General features: G+C 39.0%; 2 long non-coding RNA genes across 2 annotated transcripts; one reads left to right on the top strand and one right to left on the bottom strand.

Annotated features, from left to right (window-relative positions):
* Positions 1 to 5,110: 5,110 nt before the first annotated feature.
* On the bottom strand, positions 5,111 to 21,156 carry LOC124378473. The gene is made up of 3 exons (XR_006924232.1): positions 21,096 to 21,156; positions 15,292 to 15,297; positions 5,111 to 5,154 (listed from the first exon to the last, which is right to left on the bottom strand). It is a non-coding gene; the product is annotated as an uncharacterized LOC124378473 (long non-coding RNA).
* A 127-nt stretch (positions 21,157 to 21,283) lies between these two features.
* LOC124378476 lies at positions 21,284 to 22,682 on the top strand. The gene is made up of 4 exons (XR_006924235.1): positions 21,284 to 21,333; positions 21,459 to 21,495; positions 21,584 to 21,794; positions 21,884 to 22,682. It is a non-coding gene; the product is annotated as an uncharacterized LOC124378476 (long non-coding RNA).
* Positions 22,683 to 23,593: the final 911 nt, after the last annotated feature.

Raw genomic sequence — 23,593 nt, 5'->3', positions numbered from 1 at the left:
TGAGGATCCACTACTTTCATCAGTTGCCTCCAGTCATGTCTTCTCTCGCTCCTTCTTCCACCTCTAGCTACTCTCCACTACCACTTTTACACAAAAGGAACACTTTTCCCTCTTTTCTTTAATTTAATGTCTGGTGTGACAAAAATCTGTACATAAATAAATCTGCAAATTCTCTTATCATCAGCACTTAAATAAAAAGAATCTGCATATTTACCAACAGTTTAATCACAGTAAGAAAGATTCACAGAATTGTGACTTGTGATTCTGTAGATTTATTTTTATGTTGAGCCTCATGTACATGAGTGTGTGTTTGTGTCAAAAACTTACATGAAAAAATGAAATATAAATGTTAACATATTTCTGTAATAAAATAGATCTGGTTTAATTCATGGTAAATGTAAGAAAACTTTAAAACTGCTACTAATTTATATTTATATATTTATTTACTTGATTTTGTTCTGAAAAAATTCTGGTTCATAATAATAATTTAATTATCAATAGATAGAAGGCACAAAAATACAAAACAGACAGTTTACCACACACACACACACACACACACACACACACACACACACACACACACAGGTGGGGTGATTGAGGTAAATGAGCAGGTGATTATTCACTGATGCAGATTTAATGTTTCTCTCATTGTATAAGATCTTCAGCTGATCGCTCCTGCAGAAGTGACAGAGGGAGAATCAGTCATTCTGACCTGTAAAACCACCTGCAGTCTGACTGATCCAACATTCATCTGGTACAAAAACACACATGATTTAACCACAAACACCTTCAAGAGCAACGAACTCCACCTGCAGAGGGTCAGCAGTGAGGATGCAGGCAGTTATAACTGTGCTGTAAGAGGATCTGAACATCTCCCATCTCCTGCTCAATACCTCAGTGTCAGATGTGAGTTTTATTTTTATTTTTATTATTTATAACTCAGTATTTAATAAAGTAAAACAATACAAAATAAAAATAATAAAACTGAGCTTAAGGCAAACTGGAATCTTAATGTTGATTCTCGTGATTTCACTTTTCATGAACTAAAACATACACGTACTGGTGTGGGATCCTTATCACTCACTTCTCCTGACTCCACCCTCCATTTACACTCTGTTACCACACGTACTTTCTTCCTAAACACACCGTGTTCTGCATACAGATTCATATTGATGCACAGCTGAAGTTTTATCTATTAAACAAAACACTATGGAGAGACTGAACATCTTCACCTGAACCCTTGATGGAACTTTACATTTAGTAATTACAGTAACTTTGAGTGTGTGATTAATGATTTTGTAAAAACAAGTTCAGTGAGAAGGTAAATGTATTTTGTGCTGCTTGATGGTGTAGACTTGAAGATGCCACACAAATTCCTGACCAACAGTCCAGAAGTTCACATGGAAGGGACGTTCCAAAACGCCTAACGTGAAAAAGCTTAACATGGCTTAATGTGATAATACAGAGATTTAAAAAGACTAAACTCAGTAAACACATTAATAATAAATCATATTGTGTACAAACAGTTTAGTTGAGTTTTAGTCTTTTCAAAATGCGGTTATCTCATTAAACCACGTTAAGATTTTTCTTTAATGGTCTATAGTAGAAAAACGATTAACGTGTAATTAAACATCTTATATTTGTATTCTGGACTCTTGTGCTTGTCTGGACATAGTCTGCTCTATTATTATTGTGTTTACTGAGTGTGGTCTTTTAAAATGCTGTCTTATTGCATAGTCATGTTTAGTGTTTTAAAAATGTCCCCACATGGAAGGAAGCACATGCACTCAAAAAAAAATAGACTTTGTATTAACTTTAAAAAATCATGGAAAGTATTTCCACATGATTAAATTTCTTATTTTAAACACAAAGCAATCATTTTCAGCCAACTTGTAATACTTAAGTTGGTTCAACTTAATTTTTTAGTCTCCATTATACTTATTTGCAAAGTTTCCTTCCAACTTTATTTGCTTTAGCGGGGTTAACACAATTTATTGGTGTTGATTCAACTTTTTCATTCATGTTTAGTTATACTTAATTTATTTGGGATGATCTAACTCAATTGTATTAAGTAATTAAAACTACAGTTAAACAAGTTGGCCAAACAAATTTAGGTAATGCTAAAAGAAAGCCATTGAATCACATGGAAATACTTTCCATGATTGATTTAAGTACATTCTAAGTAAAGTATTGCATTTTAATTTACATAAAAGTTTGAAGCACAAAATCTACCTGGTGTTAAGTGTAGAAATATGAACACAAAACCACTGGTCATCAAGTTTAATTAACAAAGGGCAATGATTCACATAAGTGCACACCATTCTTTGCACAAAGTTGTTGGTTTTGAAAACATGAAACATAGTAAATTTTTTTTTTTAAAGAAATAAAAAATATTTTTTTATTTTTATAACTATATGGATAAACCATAGTATTTGGTATTGTTTCAACTTAAAATTGTTTTAAAGCAAACCACTATAAAATTATAAAATCTGAAAAAAGAAATACTGCATGTAAAAAAACATTATTTTTTAAATGTTTTATAGCACCCCACCTCAAATAATTAGACCTGTCCCATAAAATGTGAGTGACCTTAACCCTTTAACAAAGGAATGATGGAAAAATATTCACTTTACTTGAAGTGGACAATCTTCAACGCAACTGATTTGTTTTAGGAGCATCTATTTTTACAGAAAGCCTGTTCCCATTCAGCTCTAAGATTATTTTCTGCAAAGATTTTAACGTATATTTCTGTTCTGGAGGGTAGCATAGATTTAAAGATTATACTAAGGCAAACAATATGGCCAATGCAACAGGTACGTTCCCCAGTTCACAGAGTACAGTCACCCCCTCTAGAATAACTGCCACATCCTCTGGGGGGATCAGTAAGCTCATCACCTTCATGTCAAACAACATAGATGCCAAAGAGGGTCTCTTCCATGGCTGTGTGTCTGCTTACATCATCTGCCTATAAAAAAAATAATCAGTGCTTTTAAACCCTGATGTTAATTACATCCCCTTAATTAAATCCCTTTTCATAAAATGTTATAAACATATTAATGTACAACAGCTAACAGTTAAATTATCACAAAATATAAGCAAATCTTTGAAATGCCTCTCTTATACATATTTAAAACTGATGTGACCCACAAGGAACACCCTTAAATTATCACAGAGACTATTCCCTTTACTGAAGCTAAAAGGTATAACAACATACCATGTATTCCTTCACCAGCTTCTCCGGATCTTCATTCAAGTACACACAAAGTCCCTTTAGGATGAATTCACGTTCAATATCAATGCTATTGTTCTGCAAATCAGAGAATAAACGTGAATTTCTACATGGAAGTGCAAAATGAAATGATATAACTAGTTATAATATAACAGGCAGAAATATGGCCTATCAAGGATACAATTTCTGGAAAAAGAACCATGCTGCTTGTTTCTTCCCCATAGAAATTAAATTAAGATTTCACAATATGTTTAGACATACATGTTTTGTAAAAAGTTTTTTGTAAAAGTTTTTTGGACCCCCTTTTAAAATATTCACATTCATTATTTTTTCTTAAATGTTTTGGACAACAATTAAATGAACCCAAATATGTTTAATAGATTGAGAGAGTCCACAAGACCTAAGATTTAATATCTTTTACACTAGTATATGAAACATTAAGATCCGGCTTGTGCTAGATGTTAAGACTTAATAGCACAAGCTGACTTGTGCAAGTATGACTTGCCTTGAGACACAGACAGCATGTGTAGTTTATAAGAGATTTTGTGAAGGTCATATTTAGAGCTGCTTCTTAACTTTAATTATGGCAACTCACACATGATGTGTGGCTTTTCTCCTGATACCATATAGAGCAATGTCAGTAAGTAAGAATGTCATCAAATCATCTCCCTAATCAAAGCAAAAAAGAAATTTCTGTGAGCATGTGTCTTATTTTTAAAACTCAATACCTGGGTCATGGGTGTCATGATGCTCATGAGTCTCCTTCCTATCAATCCACCCTTCTTACTATATGCCTTGATTAGATTTGCAGAACAAACAAGCAAAACAGAATACGCTGGAGAGTGATCAGGGCAAGCCTAAAGACAATCTGGCACTGACTGGAGTATTCAGGCGTCCTTATAAGTGCCAGATAATCATACGCCATATCCGTGCAGCTGGTTGGAAGTGGGCGTTTCCTCTGTGATTGAGGCGGTAATGCCTGAAGTGCTCAAGCGGGCTGACAGTTACATTTAAGTAAATTAAACATGCAGCACAATTCATTTTTTTGAGTGTATTACGCTTTGCCTAAAAATGTACATGAGATTATAATGGGATTGAAATTTTATACCTGTGTGATTTTCTCTCTTGGGTTAGTTGTGGATGTTTAGTTTTGTTGTATGCATTTAGGAAAGATTGATATGATAAACTTTATACTGAATCCCATTTTAACCAGTTTAATAAAAAGGTAGAGACAAAAAAACATTTTTTAGAGACAAGGTGTGAATTATTTATTCTAATAAAAAAGATCATCAAAATAATTTTGAAGTTGATGAGTGGTTTGTGCTAAAATGGTTAAATGCCTTGATGAAAGATAACAAAACCATTAATTATGACACTGAACTGCTTTCTTCACTCTCATCATGGAACTCTTTAGATTCTCCAAAGAATCTCTATCAGTCTCTCTGGTGAGATTGTGGAGGGCAGTTCAGTGACTCTGACCTGCAGCAGTGATGCAAACCCACCTGTGGAGACCTACACCTGGTTTAATAGAACAACATCAGTGAGGAAAGGAAAGACCATCACTATCTCTAAAGTCAGATCTGAAGACAGTGGAGAGTACAAGTGCATGTGCAATAATAAAGTCGGGCATCAGAACTCCACCAGTGTAACTCTGAATGTTCTGTGTAAGTTAAAGCTGAAGATCTTTTTACATCCAATACAAATTAAACTATTATAGATTTACTACTTATTTACGAAACCATTTTAGATCCTCCAAAGAACATCTCAGTGTCCATCAGTTCCTCTGGTGAGAAAGTGGAGAGAAGTTCAGTGACTCTGACCTGCAGCAGTGACAGTAACCCACCTGTGGAGACCTACACCTGGTTTAAGGAGAATGAAACACATCTGTAGGATCAGGACAGAGTTACAGAGCTCTACAGAGTGGACTGTACTGTTACGTCTTCTTTTTATATGTCTAGGGTGAAGCTGTAACATTCATACTGTGATCCATTCTGTGAATAGGCCAGGGAAAAGGACACATAAACCGAGTATAATATAAAAGGATTTATTCACACAAGGAGGAACAGGAGGGAATGGAGTATATACACAATATTTACACTAATCAGAAAAACCAAGGCATAATAAATAATCCCACAGGAGAGAGAGGCGGAGAGTGGCGCTAAAGAAAAGAACACAACAAAACCAACTACCTCAGTAATAAACCACTAACCTAACACTAAACAGAATTCTTCCGGCGCCTCTATACGCCCTAGCTTACCTACTCTAAACTAACAAAAATACAGAAGTAGCACACACTCCTAGCTAGTGTCTCTATACATAGTATCACCTACGTGTTGCAAGATGTAAGTCACGTGACATACTACCTGCCCAACACTCCTGGGGAAAACACAAGGGTTGTTAGAATAAAACTACTCAAAACAAACAAGATAACATTCAACGAATGTGATACAAACAATAAGCAAGCAATGCTCCAAACACAACACAGCAAAACAAATGGTGCTCATGGTGCTCTCCAATGTCCCTGCAGTCCTCTTTTAAACCCCAACAGTTTACTGGATTGGCCACAGGTGCAGTCAGGTCACACACGTTGATTATCTCTCCAGCCAATTGCAGTCCAAAGGGGGCGGAACCTTGAGAAATTGACAGGAAGGTAAACCAATAGAGAGAGACAAACACCCACACACACACAAACATCCAATGGGACGTAACACTCCCACCCTTTAAGAACCAACCAGCTTGGTGACATCTCTAAACTCTCGAAAGAGCATCTGCAAAAACGTTCTCAGATCCCTTTTTATGTCTAATTTCCAGATTATAATTCTGGACTATTAGAGACCACCGCATCAAACGCTGATTCTGGTTGTACATACGGGATAGAAACACAAGTGGGTTATGGTCAGTAAACACAACGATTGGTAAACTACTGGATCCGATATATACCTCGAAATGTTGTATAGAAAGCAACAATGCAAGAGTTTCCTTTTCAATGGTGGAATAATTTAACTGGTGTTTATTAAACTTTCGTGAAAAGTAGCTAACAGGGTGATCTATACCATGTACATCCTCTTGCAGTAGAACAGCGCCAGCTCCAGCAGCGCTTGCATCAATTTCTAGTTTAAAACCTTGAGAGAAATCTGGAGCCAGAAGAACAGGGGTATTACATAAAAGAGTCTTTACACAATCCATCGCATACTGACACTTAACGGACCAATCAAAAGATTTAGATGGACTAAGCAACGCAGTAAGAGGGCTGACAATAACCGAGAAGTTTTTACAGAAATTTCTATAATAGCCAGCCATCCCCAGAAATCGTCTCAACTCCCTACGAGTTGTAGGCACAGGGAATTCCGAAATAGCCGTGACCTTGGCTTCTACAGGTCGCACCTGTCCCTGACCCACCTCTTTTCCAAGATAAGTAACCGTAGCTTGGCCGAATTCACACTTAGCCAAGTTAAGCGTTAAATTAGCGTTTGCAAGACGCTCGAACACTGTTCTCAATGAACTCATGTGTGATGTCCAATCTGCAGAGTAAATAACAAGATCATCAAGGTATGCATTACAATTTGGTACACCTGCTAATACTATGTTCACGAGACGTTGAAAAGTCGCAGGCGCATTTCGGAGACCGAAAGCCATGGCAGTATACTGAAGAAAATTGTCAGGGGTTACAAATGCAGAAACTTCCGATGCTCGGGGAGTCAAAGGAACCTGCCAGTAGCCCTTTAACATATCAAGCTTACTCACAAAACAGGCAGATCCTATATTATCGACACAGTCCTCCATACGGGGTAATGGATAACTGTCTGGCACCGTTACTGCATTTACTTTACGGAAATCTGTACAAAACCTAAACGTACCATCTGGCTTAGGAACGAGTAAACAAGGCGAACTCCATGGACTATAACTGTGCTTGGCTAGACCAGTCTCTAGTAAATAATTCACCTCCTGACGCATTATGGATCTCTTTACTGAATTAACGCTGCACGCTGCTGTTTAATCGGGCGAGCATCGTTTACCTTAATGTCATGCTGCAAAACATTCGTAAGTTTAGGAACATCACTAAACAAACAGTTAAAGTCAGAGATTAATTTAACAATGTCCGCTTTCTGGTCAATAGACATGTGCTGAAGAAAAGAATCTAAATTCCTTAACATCTCAGAATTTGTCAACCTTGCGCATTGCTGAGCAGCATTACGCAGTCCTACGGCATCTTCGTTAGCAGCAGACACATCGGGAGATGAAATCTGCTCCACCGTTACAACAACAGAAGAGACGGCTGGTTCTTCAGTCTTTTCCGAAGCTTTTTCTCCTGCGTTCTCCCTAGCATAGTAAGCCTTTAACATGTTTATGTGGCAAACACGAGTTTGGCGTTTTCTATCAGGTGTATTGATCATGTAGTCGGTTTCGCTTATTTTCTTTTCACTACGTAAGGACCATAAAAACGAGCAGACAAAGAAGATCCGGGAACTGGTAAAAATACTAGTACCTGATCCCCTGGCGTAAAAGAACGCGCAACTGCTTTACGGTCATACCTGAGCTTCATGCCCTTCTGCGCAGTGAGTAGAGACTCCTTAGCAAGCGAGCAAGCAGCATGCAAACGATCACGAAAATTACTCACATAATCCAGAACATTTGCTTTCGGACTGGAATCAACTGACAACATCTGTTCTTTAAGAACTTTGAGGGCCCTCTTACCTGGTGACCAAAAACTAGCTCGGCTGGGCTAAACCCAAGAGATTCTTGTACAGTTTCTCTTACAGCAAACAAAACCAGAGGAACTCCCTCATCCCAGTCTCTAGCTGTCTGCAAACAATATTTTCGAAGCATTGATTTTAGTGTCTGATGAAAACGTTCTAAACAACCTTGGGATTCGGGATGGTACGAACTTGAAACACGATGAGTAATCCCCAAAGATTGCAATACTTGTCTAAAGAGCTTAGATAGAAAATTCATACCTTGATCACTCTGTACAATTTTTGGTAACCCGAACGTAGTAAAGAACTTCACTAAGGCCTTAATAACAACAGGAGCAGTGATTTTTCTTAATGGTATCGCCTCCGCGAATCTAGTAGCTATACACATGATAGTTAACAAATACTGGTTACCCGATTTTGTTTTTGGCAACGGCCCAACACAGTCTACAACCACATGTTCGAACGGCTCACCAATGGCTGGTATGGGGACCAGTGGAGCAGATGGAATGACTTGATTCGCTTTCCAGCCAATTGACAATCATGACAAGCACGGCAATAACTTGCCACATCCTTTTTTAAACCTCGCCAAAAGAAGTGTCTTAGAACACGATTGTAAGTCTTTGTAACTCCAAGATGTCCCGCAAGTGGATGATCATGCGCTAGAAATAAAACATGCTGGCGATAAGGAGAGGAACAACTATTTGATACACTGTATTCCAATCTAAATCCATTTCTGTTTTGGAGGACCATTTTCTCATCAACATGCCATTGTCAATAACATAGGCAACTTTCTGGTCTTTAATCACATCAGAAGAAACAACGGAATTAAAATTAAGAACTAGAGATTTGTCCTTTTTCTGCGCAGCAATAATTTCCTCTCGAGATATAGACAGCTTTGACAATCCTACATCACTCACAGCTACTTTAGAACTCTTCAAATTATCCTTGTGTTCTTCAAATACATCACAATTTTCAGGTTTCCCATCAGAGAAAAGTGGAAGAATAAACGAATCAGACAAATCAACTACATCACCCATCTTTCGAGACTGAGCGAGTAACCGCATGCAGGAAAAACATCAGAGTTAGTCACATCCTCTGACTGACAGAAAATATCAGGTTTATCAACAACCTCTAAAACAGGCATTACTTTACCACCCGCCAAATCATTCCCAAGGATAAAGTCAACACCGGTTACTGGAAGAGAAGGACGAACAGCAACACGTACAAACCCGGTACATAATTCGCACTGCAGATGTACTCGGTGCAACGGCACTTTTACGCAACCCATCTCAATACCCTTTACGATGACACTCGAACCACAGGAGGTATCCTCAGAAAAATGTAATTTCTCTGCCACAATAAATGACTGCATCGCACCCGTGTCTCTAAGCATTTTAATTTCTTTCTGATCCTCACTATTACCCGTCAAAGAAATGAGCCCTTTAAAAATAAAAGGAGTGTAACTGTCATCAATCCTTTCTTCACAAGGCAAAGCAACAGCTGAGTTAAGAGTCTTTACAAATCCAACACTTTTAGGTTGGGATTGCGTTTTACGTTTAACGCCAAACAATCAGCTATTACGTGACCAGATTTATGGCAATAGAAACACTCACGATTTTCCCGAGATCGCGTGGACTGGATCTAGAATGAAAACGTGGTGATTGGAGAGAAACAGAGAGCTTCTGAGTTTTCTCAGCGTGTACAGAAGTGAAAACAGTCTTATGCGTTAAAACGAACTCATCCGCTAACACAGCTGCATGTGACAAAGAAGTTACTTTCTGTTCGTTCAGGTAAACTACAACACGTTCGGCAGACAACTTTTAAACTCTTCTAATAAGACAAGTTCTCGCATCGAATCAAAATCTTTCACTTTGCTAGCAGTGCACCACTTATCGAACAGTATTCCTTTTTCTCGAGCAAACTCTACAAAGGTTTGTGTAGAATACTTCTTATGGCCCCTAAATTTCTGCCTATATGCTTCTGGAACTAGCTCATATGCACGAAGGATAGCAGATTTTACGGTCTCATAGTTTAAACTCTCCTCTAGCGATAAGCTAGAGCAAACTTCCAGAGCTTTACCAAACAATTTACATTGTAACAGAAGCGACCAAACATCTTTAGGCCAGCGAAGGGAAGTAGCAATTCGCTCGAAAGCATTGAAATAAGAATCTACTTCAGATTCTCTAAATTGGGGTACTAATGCAATATGCTTACTGACGTCAAACGAGGCGAGGATGAATCAACCGGAGGAGAAGAATTAGACTCTTGCGGGGTCGGCTGCGCAGCGGACCCAGCAGCAGCCCCTTTCATCGCCTCCAGATCCAGCTGTCGCAGCCTTACCTGCGTGTCAGCCTCTATTTCAAGCCTGCGCACCTCCAGACGCATGGCTATCTCAGCCTGACGTGTTTGAGCTCTCTCTTGGGCATCGGATTGTAACCGAGCCAGGCGGACTTTCAGTCGCGCATCCCCTCTAGAGTCAACAGAGCTGGGAGAGAATGGATCAAAGGGCGGCAAGCCGGCCTTAGCTTCGGGCTGCCCCTCCACTGCAGCATCAGCTATGCCACTCTGTGGATCCTCATCTCCAACAGTGAGAGGCCCAACAACAACGTCACTACGGCTTCCAACCTGACCGGTATCCACGCCTTCAGCCGTGTCTGACATGGGGAGTATTCTTAACTCTACCAAGCTCTAGTATTTCACTCTTTATGTCTCTTTTAAGACCTTGTCTATTAACAACGATCTGGTAGTGGTCAGCTATCAGGAATAAATCTGGCTTCCGACAAAGATCAATCTGCTCTAATGAAGGAGAAACAATGAAATTCGACAAGCTAAACATGGTCACGATGCACAGCCAGCAGACAGACACTACTTCGTAATTCCATGCAAGTCACCTCGTTATACCAACTCAAACACGGTCATATTCCACCAGCATTCACAAAATGGCCACAGTATTTTGAACTATTTGGGAAGATGATCCCGGACGAGCCCCCATTAAATGTTACGTCTTCTTTTTATATGTCTAGGGTGAAGCTGTAACATTCATACTGTGATCCATTCTGTGAATAGGCCAGGGAAAAGGACACGTAAACCGAGTATAATATAAAAGGATTTATTCACACAAGGAGGAACAGGAGGGAATGGAGTATATACACAATATTTACACTAATCAGAAAAACCAAGTGTAACCCAGAGTGATTATAAATAAATAAATAGTAAATCAGTAAGGGATACTGAATAAACAGGAAGGAGAAAATTATTGATTGAATTCAGAAAAAAAATAATATAACATTTATATTTGAATAAATATGTGTTTTATTTCATTTTCTGAATGTGAAAAATGTAATTGGTCGTTACTGAACGTTGTCTCCTTTAAGAGAGTGTGAGATATTGACCAATGAAGTGAGAGGACTCATTGCCGGAAAATGACTGAGGGACAGCACGGAAAAAAAAAGAAGAGAGAGAGGAATACTAAGGATTGTTGGAGATTTGAGAAAGAGAGAAAAAAAAAATAACACGTTTGGGAATTAAAGACAAACAAAAAAAAAAAAACTAGAAGGAGATTCTAGTAAAGTATTAGTTTAGTTTGAACTGATTTTTTGTTGAATTGGTTGAATTTTGGATTTGGCAACAACACGAACTAAGTTGCTACCACGCGAACAAGATGGCGAGCCACCCAACAGACCTTGAGTGAAACGAGGATATCTGAGGACTTCAGTGGATTTACTACTTTGTTTTCCTGAAATAAATAAATAAATAAATAAATAAAAAAAAGGAAAGAGGAAGAATTGCACAGGGCGACAGATTGACTTGACATCGAACTCTTTGGTTGTTTTCCTCAATCGTTTGTGGACTATTTTTTTTGGTCAGCATAACGGTAGGCCTGAACTGTTCCTCTAACATCACTTGATGAGACGAACTGTTTGCTTTAAAAAAAAAAAAAAAAAAAAAAGATAATCGATTTTATGCATCACCATTGTTTATTTTATTGACTGTTGAATTTTGTGGCATTATTGTTCATTCCACTCGATTGCTCATTAGAGTTTAAGGTTAAGGGTCATTGTGTTTTTTTTCTCATGGTTCTTCATTTCTTTGCCATACATTGTTAAATTGAGTCCTATACTTTGCTGGTTACAAGAATTGTTTTTTTGTTTGTTTTTCTGCCCATTTTAAATGTTCTATCCAAGTTAAGAGGTATTGTGATTATAAAAGAGGTGGTTTAAACTAGGGGGAATTTCTCAAATTCTAAATTAAGTTCAAGGTAAAACAGTTGAGATTAAATAGGTTCAAAGTGAAATTAGATTGACTTAGATTAAAATGAGAATAAATCCTAATATAAATATATATATTAAAGAAAAGAAAGACAGATAGAAACTAATTTGGTTAATTCAATTTGCATTCATTAAAGAATAAATTATCTGGGTTTATAGAATTTTGTGTTTTCTGCTAAAAGGGAAGCAGTTAATTGGTTACTTTTCATTCATTTTCTCTTCGCTACAATATAATCTCTTCATTATAATTCAACCACATTATTGTTGTCTGTCTGTTTATTTAATCTCTCACTGCTGCTCCCTCCGAATCTAGAATACTGGTCCATGTTACCCTCTGTCTAATTCACCTGGGCATTTAAATAATTCACGAGGTGCCGACTAACTTAAAGGGGTGTTACATTATTGGCGAGCCAGCCAGGAGTAGTGAGTAGAGAGATAACTTTGTAACATAACAGACAGATATAGCGAGACATTGTGTTTGAGAATGGAAATTATTGAGGAAGAAAATGTTAAGGTTCCGAACTCACTTATTGTGAGTGGAGTTACAAACACAGAGAGAGATGATGATCTGACTGATCATCTCAGCAGATATGGCCACATCGGCAGAATTGTTCGCATTGACAGTCCTGATTCCCCTTATCATAAGCATGTGATAATTGAATATGAGAGTGGAAGGGCACTGAGACCTTGGGGCCCCAGCTGCCATTCATTTTGAAAGCCCACATGAGCCCAGAATCAGGTATGAGATTAAAGCTTTGGCTAGTACGTATGTTCAGTTAGTAACTAGTAGCGCAACCAGGGGTTACATGGAGGAGCTGGAACGCATTGCAAAGCTCAGTGGTAAGCCTTTCGAGGAGCTCTTAAATGAACAGTTTGCAAGATGTAAAAAACCTGTGCCTCAGGACAAAGATGTCCTTGTGAGAACTCCTCATCCACCTGCTTTTCCAAATGTTAGTCTAGCCCATGAGAACCAAAGAACGTTAAATGATGCTTTGTTTGTTCCATTAGCCGGAACGCCTGTTACTAATGTAAATCCCTAGAAGTGCAGCGTTGTAGTTGAGCATATTGTGAAGAGCGAGGAAGCTGTTTCTCGCATGCACGCTCCTTTTAAGCTAAGGTTCTTCTCTGGGAGGTCCCCTCGACCAGGGAACGAGGTGGACTATGAAACATGGCACAATAGTATTGAACTTATGCTGCAAGATCCTGCTGTTTCTGACCTAGTCAGATCCCGAAAGATTCTTGACAGCCTTTTGCCTCCGGCAGCAGACATTGTGAGAACACTGGGTTCCCATGCCTCACCCAGAGCTTATCTTGATCTTTTGGATTCAGCTTTTGGAACAGTCGAAGATGGTGACGAGCTTTTTGCTAAATTCTTGAATACTTTGCAGGATGCGGGAGAGAAGCCATCACTGTTCTTGCAGCGTCTACAAGTAGCGTTGACACGTGTTGTGCGACGCGGTGGTGTGTCCGCTAGTGAATCTGATCGACATTTGCTTAGACAGTTCTGTAGGGGCTGTTGGGATGATGCCCTCATCTCAGAATTTCAGCTTGAACAAAAGAAAAATGACCCCCCTTCTTTCTCAGAAGTTTTGCTGCTGTTGCGCACAGCAGAAGACAAACAAAGTGCTAAAGAGTCTCGTATGAGGAAGCATTTTGGTATGTCTAAGCGTGCTCTTTCTCATTCTTTGTACCTTTCCTCTGATGAGGTAGTGTCTAAACAAATTTCTGTTGCTGACTTGGAGAAGCAGATTTCAGCGCTTCAAGGACAGGTTGAGAGCTTGAAGAAAACTAAAGATAAAAATAAAGACACTCATGAAAGTAGGGTTCATGATTTGCAGAAACAAGTAGTCGAGTTGCAGAGCCAATTTGCTGCTGGTAAGCCCACCAGGTCTGCGAATGTCAAATTCGCTGCAAAGACCACTAAATCGCAGTCTGTGTGCACAGACCCGATTGACGCATCCTATAGTTTTTCTTCTAAGCAACTGAGTAAACCCAAACCCTGGTACTGTTTCCATTGTGGCGAAGATGGTCACATTGTCGCTACTTGTGAGAATGCCCCAAATCCTACTTTGGTAGCATCCAAAAGGAAGCTTCTGAGAGAGAGGCAGGTTGCTTGGGAGACCAGAGGAGGGTCATCAAATCCTGTCCCGTTAAACTAGAATCAGCCCCAGTTGTGGGACAAACAGGGGCTGAGGGGTATACTAGAGGTCCCAACAGGTGTAAAAATAGAAATCACACCTGGCATACTCGCACTAGGAACAAGGCTTTTGTTCTGCCTAAGGGTTTGGTTGGGGCAAAATGCACTGCCGATATCTTAATTGGGGCAGAAATGTAATTGTCTTCTCGATACAGGCTCACAGGTGACTACAGTTCCTCAGATGTACTACGAGCAAAATTTGTCTCATTTGGAAATTAAGCCTCTTGAGCAACTTCTTGAGGTGGAAGCAGCGAATGGTCAGCTTGTTCCTTATCTTGGGTATATTGAAGTAGATGTAGTGTTCCCCAAAGAATTCCTTGGAGCTGAGACAAAACTTTCCACTCTTGCTTTAGTCACTGCAGATACCACTAGTAGTGTTCAATCTACTGTACTTATAGGCACAAACAGTCTTGATTTAGCCTACAAGAGCCACTCTGATTCAGGGCTTACTGAATCACATCAGATTTTACCTTATGGGTTCAAAGCTATTCTGAATGTTCTTGAATATAGATTTAAACAAAAATCTAATAGCGTCATTGGATCTGTGCGAATTCCAGGTACAAAGCCTGGGATTGTTCCTGCTGGGCAAACTTTCGTTTTTGAAGGATCAGTGACCACACGAGAGCCATGTTTGATAAATGGGTCCTCATGGAGCCCCTTCTGAGTCTTCTTGGCCAGGAGGTCTTTTGTGCACCTCCTGTCTTGTCTCACTCCCTTATAGGACATCACAGAAAATACCAGTGATTCTGAAAAATGAAACTGAGCATGATATTTCAATCCCTGCAAAGTGTGTAATTGCAGAATTACACTCACTGCAAAGCGTGATCACTAGCGAAGCTGCGGTGAAAAAAAATGAAGTGATGGAAGCTGCTCAGCCTTTCTCTGTAGATTTTGGTGACTCACCTGTTCCTGCTGAATGGAAGGACAGAATTTCACAAAAGCTGTGGTCAATGGCAGAGATCTTTGCCCTTGATGATCTTGACTTTGGTAGAACGGATAAGGTGAAGCATCATATAAGGTTACATGATGAAACTCCATTCAAACAGAGGGCTCGGCCAATACACCCTCAGGATTATGATGCAGTCCGTAAGCATCTGCAAGAGTTACTGGATGCTGGTGTCATCCGGGAGTCGGAGTCATCTTTTTCCTCACCTATCGTAGTTGTACGAAAGAAAAATGGGGATGTTCGACTCTGCATCGATTACCGCAAACTTAATTTACAAACGATCAAAGATGCATATGCCCTCCCCAACTTGGAAGAGACTTTTTCTGCTCTTACTGGTTCTCGTTGGTTTTCTGTTCTTGACCTCAAATCTGGTTACTATCAGATTGAGGTGGAAGAGTCCGATAAACATAAAACTGCTTTTGTCTGTCCATTGGGGTTCTGGGAGTTTAATAGGATGCCACAAGGAGTCACTAATGCTCCCAGTACTTTTCAAAGGCTCATGGAGAGATGCATGAGTGACATCCATCTGAAGGAGGTTGTGGTTTTCTTGGATGATTTAATTGTATATTCGGACACGTTGGAGGAACACGAGAGCAGGTTGTTGAGAGTGCTGCAACGATTGAAAGAGTATGGTTTAAAACTCTCTCCAGAAAAATGTAAATTTTTTCAGACATCTGTGAAGTATCTTGGACATATTGTGTCTAGCAGTGGTGTAGAAACAGACCCTGACAAAGTGGAGGTGTTAAAATCTTGGCCAGTCCCAAAGAACCTGAAGGAACTGCGTTCTTTCTTAGGTTTCGTAGGGTACTATCGAAGGTTTATCAGAGATTTTGCCAAGATTGTGAAGCCTTTAAACGGATTGACATCGGGATACCCGCCACTCCGTAAAGGCTGCAAGTCTAAGGAGAAGAGATTATTATGATCCCAAGGAGACTTTTGGGAAACGTTGGTCTGAAAGTTGTCAGCATGCATTTGAAGCAATCATTGAGGCACTTACTACCGCCCCAGTGCTTGGTTTTGCGAATCCAAAACTTCCGTACGTCCTTCACACAGACGCAAGCACTGTAGGGCTGGGAGCAGCTCTATATCAAGAGCAAGATGGGCAAATGAAGGTTATTGCTTTTGCCAGTCGAGGTCTTTCCCGGAGTGAAGCCCATTATCCAGCTCATAAGCTAGAATTCTTGGCCCTTAAATGGGCTGTCACTGAGAAGTTCTATGACTATCTGTACGGTAACCAATTCACTGTTGTTACCGACAGCAATCCTTTGACATACATATTAACATCAGCAAAGTTAGATTCTACAAGCTACAGATGGCTCTCAGCTCTTTCGACTTTTTCTTTCAAGTTGCAGTTTAGAGCTGGGAAACTAAATCTGGATGCTGACAGTCTGTCCAGACGTCCTCAGGGAGGGTTGAGAAATGATGTGGCGTCTCAAAAGGAGCTAGAGCGAATTCGGCAATTCACTTTAAATCACCTGGTTGATGATGGTTACACCGTTCCCACTGAGGCTATACAGGCCATATGCGAAAAACACTCGGTCCATCACAACTCGGGTCTTTGTGCAGATCCTCCTTTTGCTTTGGTTGAATCGCTATGCATGTTGATGCAATACCATGCAGCTTTGATAGGAATGAGATATGTAATGGTCTTTCTGAAATTCTAACTGTTGGAGAAGATGATCTGAAAGAAAAGCAAAGATCTGACCCTGTCATACGTGAGGTTATTCAACAATTAGAGACTGGGGAGACAATTTCTCCTTCTGTGAGGAAAGAACTTCCTATCCTTCCATTGCTGATAAGGGAGCTGGAAAAATTGGAGTTGCAGAACGGAATCCTCTATCGGAGAAGACGAGAGGGTGAGCACCTCAATACCAATTGGTCCTTCCTGAATCTTTGCGTAGTGTGGTTCTCACATATTTACATGATGGAATGGGACATTTAGGTATAGAACGCACACTTGATCTGGTAAGATCAAGGTTCTATTGGCCTAGAATGGCTGTTGATGTGGAGCAAAAGATCAAAACATGCCCTAGATGTGTGTCATAAATCCTTACCTGAAAAAGCTGCTCCTTTAGTCAATATCCAAGTGACTCGACCTCTTGAGTTGGTGTGTATGGACTTCTTGTCGATTGAGCCAGATTCCAAAAATACAAAGGATGTGCTAGTTATTACAGATTTCTTTACCAAGTATGCAGTTGCTATGCCAACTTCAACCAGAAGTCATGTACTGTAGCTAAGGCTCTTTGGGAGAACTTCATAGTCTATTATGGGATCCCTGAAAAATTGCATAGTGATCAAGGGGCTGATTTTGAGTCTAGGACTATTAAAGAGCTTTGCTGCGTTGATGGGGATTCAGAAGATCAGGACAACTCCTTACCACCCCAGGGAAATCCAGTCGAACGGTTTAATCGTACTCTTTTGTGCATGCTGGGTACATTGAAAGAGTCTGATAAGGTGCACTGGAGTAGCTTTGTGAAACCTCTTGTACACGCATATAATTGCACCAAGCATGACTCGACTGGGTTTACCCGTGCAATTGATGTTTGGAAGGCAGCCGCGATTGCCTATTGATTTGGTTTTCAATATTCCTAGGAACAAAGAACAGTATAATACACACTCTCAGTATGTACGTGATTTGAAGTCTAGGTTGCAGGGAACATATGATCTAGCAATGAAAAATGTTGCTAAAATTGGAGAGAGGAACAAAGCTCGCTTTGATAAGCATGTTCTTGATTCCACCCTAGACATTGGCGATAGGGTTTTAGTTCGAAATGTACGCTTAAGAGGTAAACAGAAACTAGCTGATAAGTGGGAATCGCTTGTATGTTGTCGTGAGCAGAGCAGGGGATCTTCCTGTGTACACTGTTAAGCCAGAAATTAAGGAAGGGCCTTTTAGGACACTTCACAGAGACCTCTTGCTGCCTTGTAATCTGTTGAAGTTATCAGAAGAGGCAGTAGATTTGACCAAGACTCGGAAACGTCCGCCAACTCGTAGAAATCCTAGTAATGATGTACAAGATCAGACAGACGCTGATGATGATAGCTGCTTAGAGTTGCCGTATCAAGATCGTCCACTTTTGACGACTACTAGACTTACTGAGGTATATGAGCCTGGACAGAGGTCACAGAATGGTGTTCCTTCAGTCCTAGTGGATCTGGACTCTGATCATGTTCAAGATGATGATTTGCCTGCCCTGGCAGATTCTCCTGTCAGTTGTCTGCCTGTTTCAGAGCAATCTAGAATTGAGGGTACATCTACATTGAGATACTCATCTGATGTTGGTCCAGAGGTTGTGGAGTCTGTGGCCAGTAAAAGCACACCTGCGAGTATTTCTGACATGTTGACTGATCAGAATATACCTATAGGGGGACCAGAAACAGTCTGTGAGTGTGAAACAGAGGCGGAGCAAACTGAGGGTGATAGCAGTTTTATCAGAAGGTCTGATAGAGTTAGACAGAAACCACGAATACTTACCTACCCTGAATTGGGTAATCCTTTGATTTCGATAGTGCAGTCTTTCGTCCAGAGTCTCAGTGCTTTTATCACTAAGTCTATTATAGACAGCAATTTTGCCAACTCACTTATAGATACACAACCTACTACTAGCATGCACGAGGACGTGCCTAGAGTAAACGGGGGAGAGTGTAACCCAGAGTGATTATAAATAAATAAATAGTAAATCAGTAAGGGATACTGAATAAACAGGAAGGAGAAAATTATTGATTGAATTCAGAAAAAAAATAATAATATAACATTTATATTTGAATAAATATGTGTTTTATTTCATTTTCTGAATGTGAAAATGTAATTGGTCGTTACTGAACGTTGTCTCCTTTAAGAGAGTGTGAGATATTGACCAATGAAGTGAGAGGACTCATTGCCGGGAAATGACTGAGGGACAGCACGGAAAAAAAAAGAGAGAGAGGAATACTAAGGATTGTTGGAGATTTGAGAAAGAGAGAAAAAAAAAATAACACGTTTGGGAATTAAAGACAAACAAAAAAAAAAAAAAACTAGAAGGAGATTCTAGTAAAGTATTAGTTTAGTTTGAACTGATTTTTTGTTGAATTGGTTGAATTTTGGATTTGGCAACAACACGAACTAAGTTGCTACCACGCTGAACAAGATGGCGAGCCACCCAACAGACCTTGAGTGAAACGAGGATATCTGAGGACTTCAGTGGATTTACTACTTTGTTTTCCTGAAATAAATAAAATAAATAAATAAATAAAAAAGGAAAGAGGAAGAATTGCACAGGGCGACAGATTGACTTGACATCGAACTCTTTGGTTGTTTTCCTCAATCGTTTGTGGACTATTTTTTTTGGTCAGCATAACGGTAGGCCTGAACTGTTCCTCTAACATCACTTGGTAAGGACGAACTGTTTGCTTTAAAAAAAAAAAAAAAAAAAAAAGATAATCGATTTTATGCATCACCATTGTTTATTTTATTGACTGTTGAATTTTGTGGCATTATTGTTCATTCCACTCGATTGCTCATTAGAGTTTAAGGTTAAGGGTCATTGTGTTTTTTTCTCATGGTTCTTCATTTCTTTGCCATACATTGTTAAATTGAGTCCTATACTTTGCTGGTTACAAGAATTGTTTTTTTTGTTTGTTTTTCTGCCCATTTTAAATGTTCTATCCAAGTTAAGAGGTATTGTGATTATAAAAGAGGTGGTTTAAACTAGGGGGAATTTCTCAAATTCTAAATTAAGTTCAAGGTAAAACAGTTGAGATTAAATAGGTTCAAAGTGAAATTAGATTGACTTAGATTAAAATGAGAATAAATCCTAATATAAATATATATATTAAAGAAAAGAAAGACAGATAGAAACTAATTTGGTTAATTCAATTTGCATTCATTAAAGAATAAATTATCTGGGTTTATAGAATTTTGTGTTTTCTGCTAAAAGGGAAACAGTTAATTGGTTACTTTTCATTCATTTTCTCTTCGCTACAATATAATCTCTTCATTATAATTCAACCACATTATTGTTGTCTGTCTGTTTATTTAATCTCTCACTGCTGCTCCCTCCGAATCTAGAATACTGGTCCATGTTACCCTCTGTCTAATTCACCTGGGCATTTAAATAATTCACGAGGTGCCGACTAACTTAAAGGGGTGTTACACAAGGCATAATAAATAATCCCACAGGAGAGAGAGGCGGAGAGTGGCGCTAAAGAAAAGAACACAACAAAACCAACTACCTCAGTAATAAACCACTAACCTAACACTAAACAGAATTCTTCCGCGCCTCTATACGCCCTAGCTTACCTACTCTAAACTAACAAAATACAGAAGTAGCACACTCCTAGCTAGTGTCTCTATACATAGTATCACCTACGTGTTGCAAGATGTAAGTCACGTGACATACTACCTGCCCAACACTCCTGGGGAAAACACAAGGGTTGTTGTTAGAATAAAACTACTCAAAACAAACAAGATAACATTCAACGAATGTGATACAAACAATAAGCAAGCACTGCTCCAAACACAACACAGCAAAAACAAATGGTGCTCATGGTGCTCTCTCCAATGTCCCTGCAGTCCTCTTTTTAAACCCCAACAGTTTACTGGATTGGCCACAGGTGCAGTCAGGTCACACACGTTGATTATCTCCCCAGCCAATTGCAGTCCAAAGGGGGCGGAACCTTGAGAAATTGACAGGAAGGTAAACCAATAGACAGAGACAAACACCCACACACACACACACACACACACACACACACACAAACATCCAATGGGACGTAACAGTACTACTGTGAGGTTCAGAATAAACTCGGCTCTGAGAGATCAGCTGCAGTGTCCATCACTATAACCAGTAAGAGAGATGATATAAATCTATAAATCAGAATTACACTGTATAATATTTAACACTGATTCATTATAACATTATATTTCCACACAGTAGATCAGAGTGTAGGTGTGTATGCAGGTGTTGGGGTGTTGGGGTTGTGTGTGTTTGTGTCATTGGTGTCATCATCTTGTGTAAAAGGTGAGAAAATACAGGATCATTTATTATTTATTACATGAATAAAACTGCAGATTGCTAATAATGTGAACAGATTTTGTTCAATGCTGATATTTTGTTCAATATTGTTTGTTTGTTTGTTTTTTCAGCAGGAAAAATACAAGTATTGACCAAAGTGGAAAAGAGGTAAAGAAAAGTGTAGAGATAATTGTTGACTGTGTTTGTATATTGTGATTGTGATTCTGATTCTGATCTTTTATGCTCTTCTCCTCAGGATTTTATGAAAATGTAGCAGTGAATAGAGTCAACGCTGCATCTGATTCAGCCTCAGCCAATCAGAATGAAGACCTGTATGCTAAAGTTGTTTGCCAGCGTGCTGTTGATCTCGGGGATGCTGGAAGTTCTGCTGCAATCACTTCTGCCTCTGGGGAGGACGAGGTTCAGTACGCTAGTGTTAAATTTACACGCACTGGTGCTGATGACAGGTGAGAAGAGCTGCTCTGTTTCCTTCAATCCAGATGTGGAAAAGATCTTCTGCTGGATCTTAGTGTGATCATTTACTCTCTTTCTGTAGGTCTTCCAATGCTGAGGATCTCAGTGTCGTCTACAGCAACATGAAATGAACAAAATTTACATGTTTGTTTCTGATGTGTAAAGTTTGTGTGTCACAAAATCAGCCTGAAAATCATCACAGTGTAAATCCAGTTTTAGATCTTCTGTCGTCTTCTGGACCCTCGCTGTGTAAAAACCAACAGATCTCAAGTAATGTAATGCAAAAAAGTGAATGAGAGGATATTGTATAAGTGTAAATATTACCAGGATTCAACTGTAAGCTGTCAGTCAGAGATATTTAGATAGAGATAACAATCTCCGCCCACTAACTCAGAATCCAGTTGAAAGACCAATCAAATTTAAGATTGGATTTTTGAACCAATTAGATTTGTTCAAAATGAAACAAAATTGTTTCCTAAAATTTCTTCTTCACAAAGGAGTCAAAAATCAGCCAACAGTCCAGAATAACATTAGTTACCTGAAATATGTTCTAGGATAATTGCTTTTGCTCATTTGTATGACACAATTTATATATAATTTTTAATCACAAGCTTAAATATATTTACATTTTAATATTACATTTGCTATTTTTTTTCTTTTTTTTGTTTGTAGTGTTTATCATGTGTACTCTGGAGTGTTAATTTGCAGTGTGTATTTAAATTCGTTCATTTAATTGTATGTATTTATATATTTCTTTTTTTTTATATTTCTTTATTCTTTTTACTTCAGTATCTGGGTGAATGTCGGTGTTTAGATCCTATAACTGGTGTGTTTCTCTCCATGACCACCTTCTCACGTGACTCATTCACCCTGAAGGAAGAGCTGTCAAGATTTTTTAAAAGGCAAAATGCTTTTTTTATATATTAATTAAGGAATAAATAAATGTCTTAAATTGTGGACTTTCTTTTATTTGTCACACCATCCTTACTACACATCAGCCATAATACAGCCGCTCAAGAATCAGAAATATAACCACATTTCCAAAAAAGTAAATAAAAAATCCATAAACTAGAAACAGTTAAGTGGTGAATTGTGGAGGTGAACTCAGTGATGGTGCCGAATCAAAGAACAGAACAAAACAACTTCCCTGCCTATGTACATCCTAACCTGTCCACTAATACAGCAGGTGCCACCTGCCTGCCATTTCTTTCAGGAATTACACTATAGAAAGGGGTTTTTATTCACAGCATGAACTTTCCACATTCCACATTTCCACTTTCCTGCTTAAACCTAGAAGCCCCAACTCTTTGCTGATATCTGCTTCAGTGAGTGGTCCGGCAAAGCCCCCAACTGCACCCATAACTGGATCCTGCACCTGCAGATGAGGAAAGCCAAGACAAAAAGGAGACAAAGAGCAAAACAAAGAAGCAAAAAATTTTTGTGTCTGTTGGTCACATAACACTTCTGTGTACAAAATGGCACCAGGATGGACTATAGGATGAAGAAGCAGCATAATGCTGTAGTTGATTCTTAAAAACCTCTTTTCAAAATCAGAAATATTCAGTGTGAATCTGACCTGCAGTTAAATTTCATTGCAACATAAAACCTTCAGTTTATTCTCTTTGCAGTGTTGGGTGTCTGCTGTGGCCATGTTTATAAACAGCCAGAAGCATGTGACTTCCTGCACCTGTGGAGACCTACACCTGGTTTAAGGAGAATGAAGCATCACCTGTAGGATCAGGACAGAGTTACAGAGCTCTACAGAGTGGACTGTACTACTGTGAGGTTCAGA

The sequence above is a fragment of the Silurus meridionalis genome, chromosome 24 (assembly GCF_014805685.1).
Source record: "Silurus meridionalis isolate SWU-2019-XX chromosome 24, ASM1480568v1, whole genome shotgun sequence".
NCBI lineage: Eukaryota > Metazoa > Chordata > Actinopteri > Siluriformes > Siluridae > Silurus > Silurus meridionalis.
This window is presented reverse-complemented; position numbering and strand designations above follow the sequence as displayed.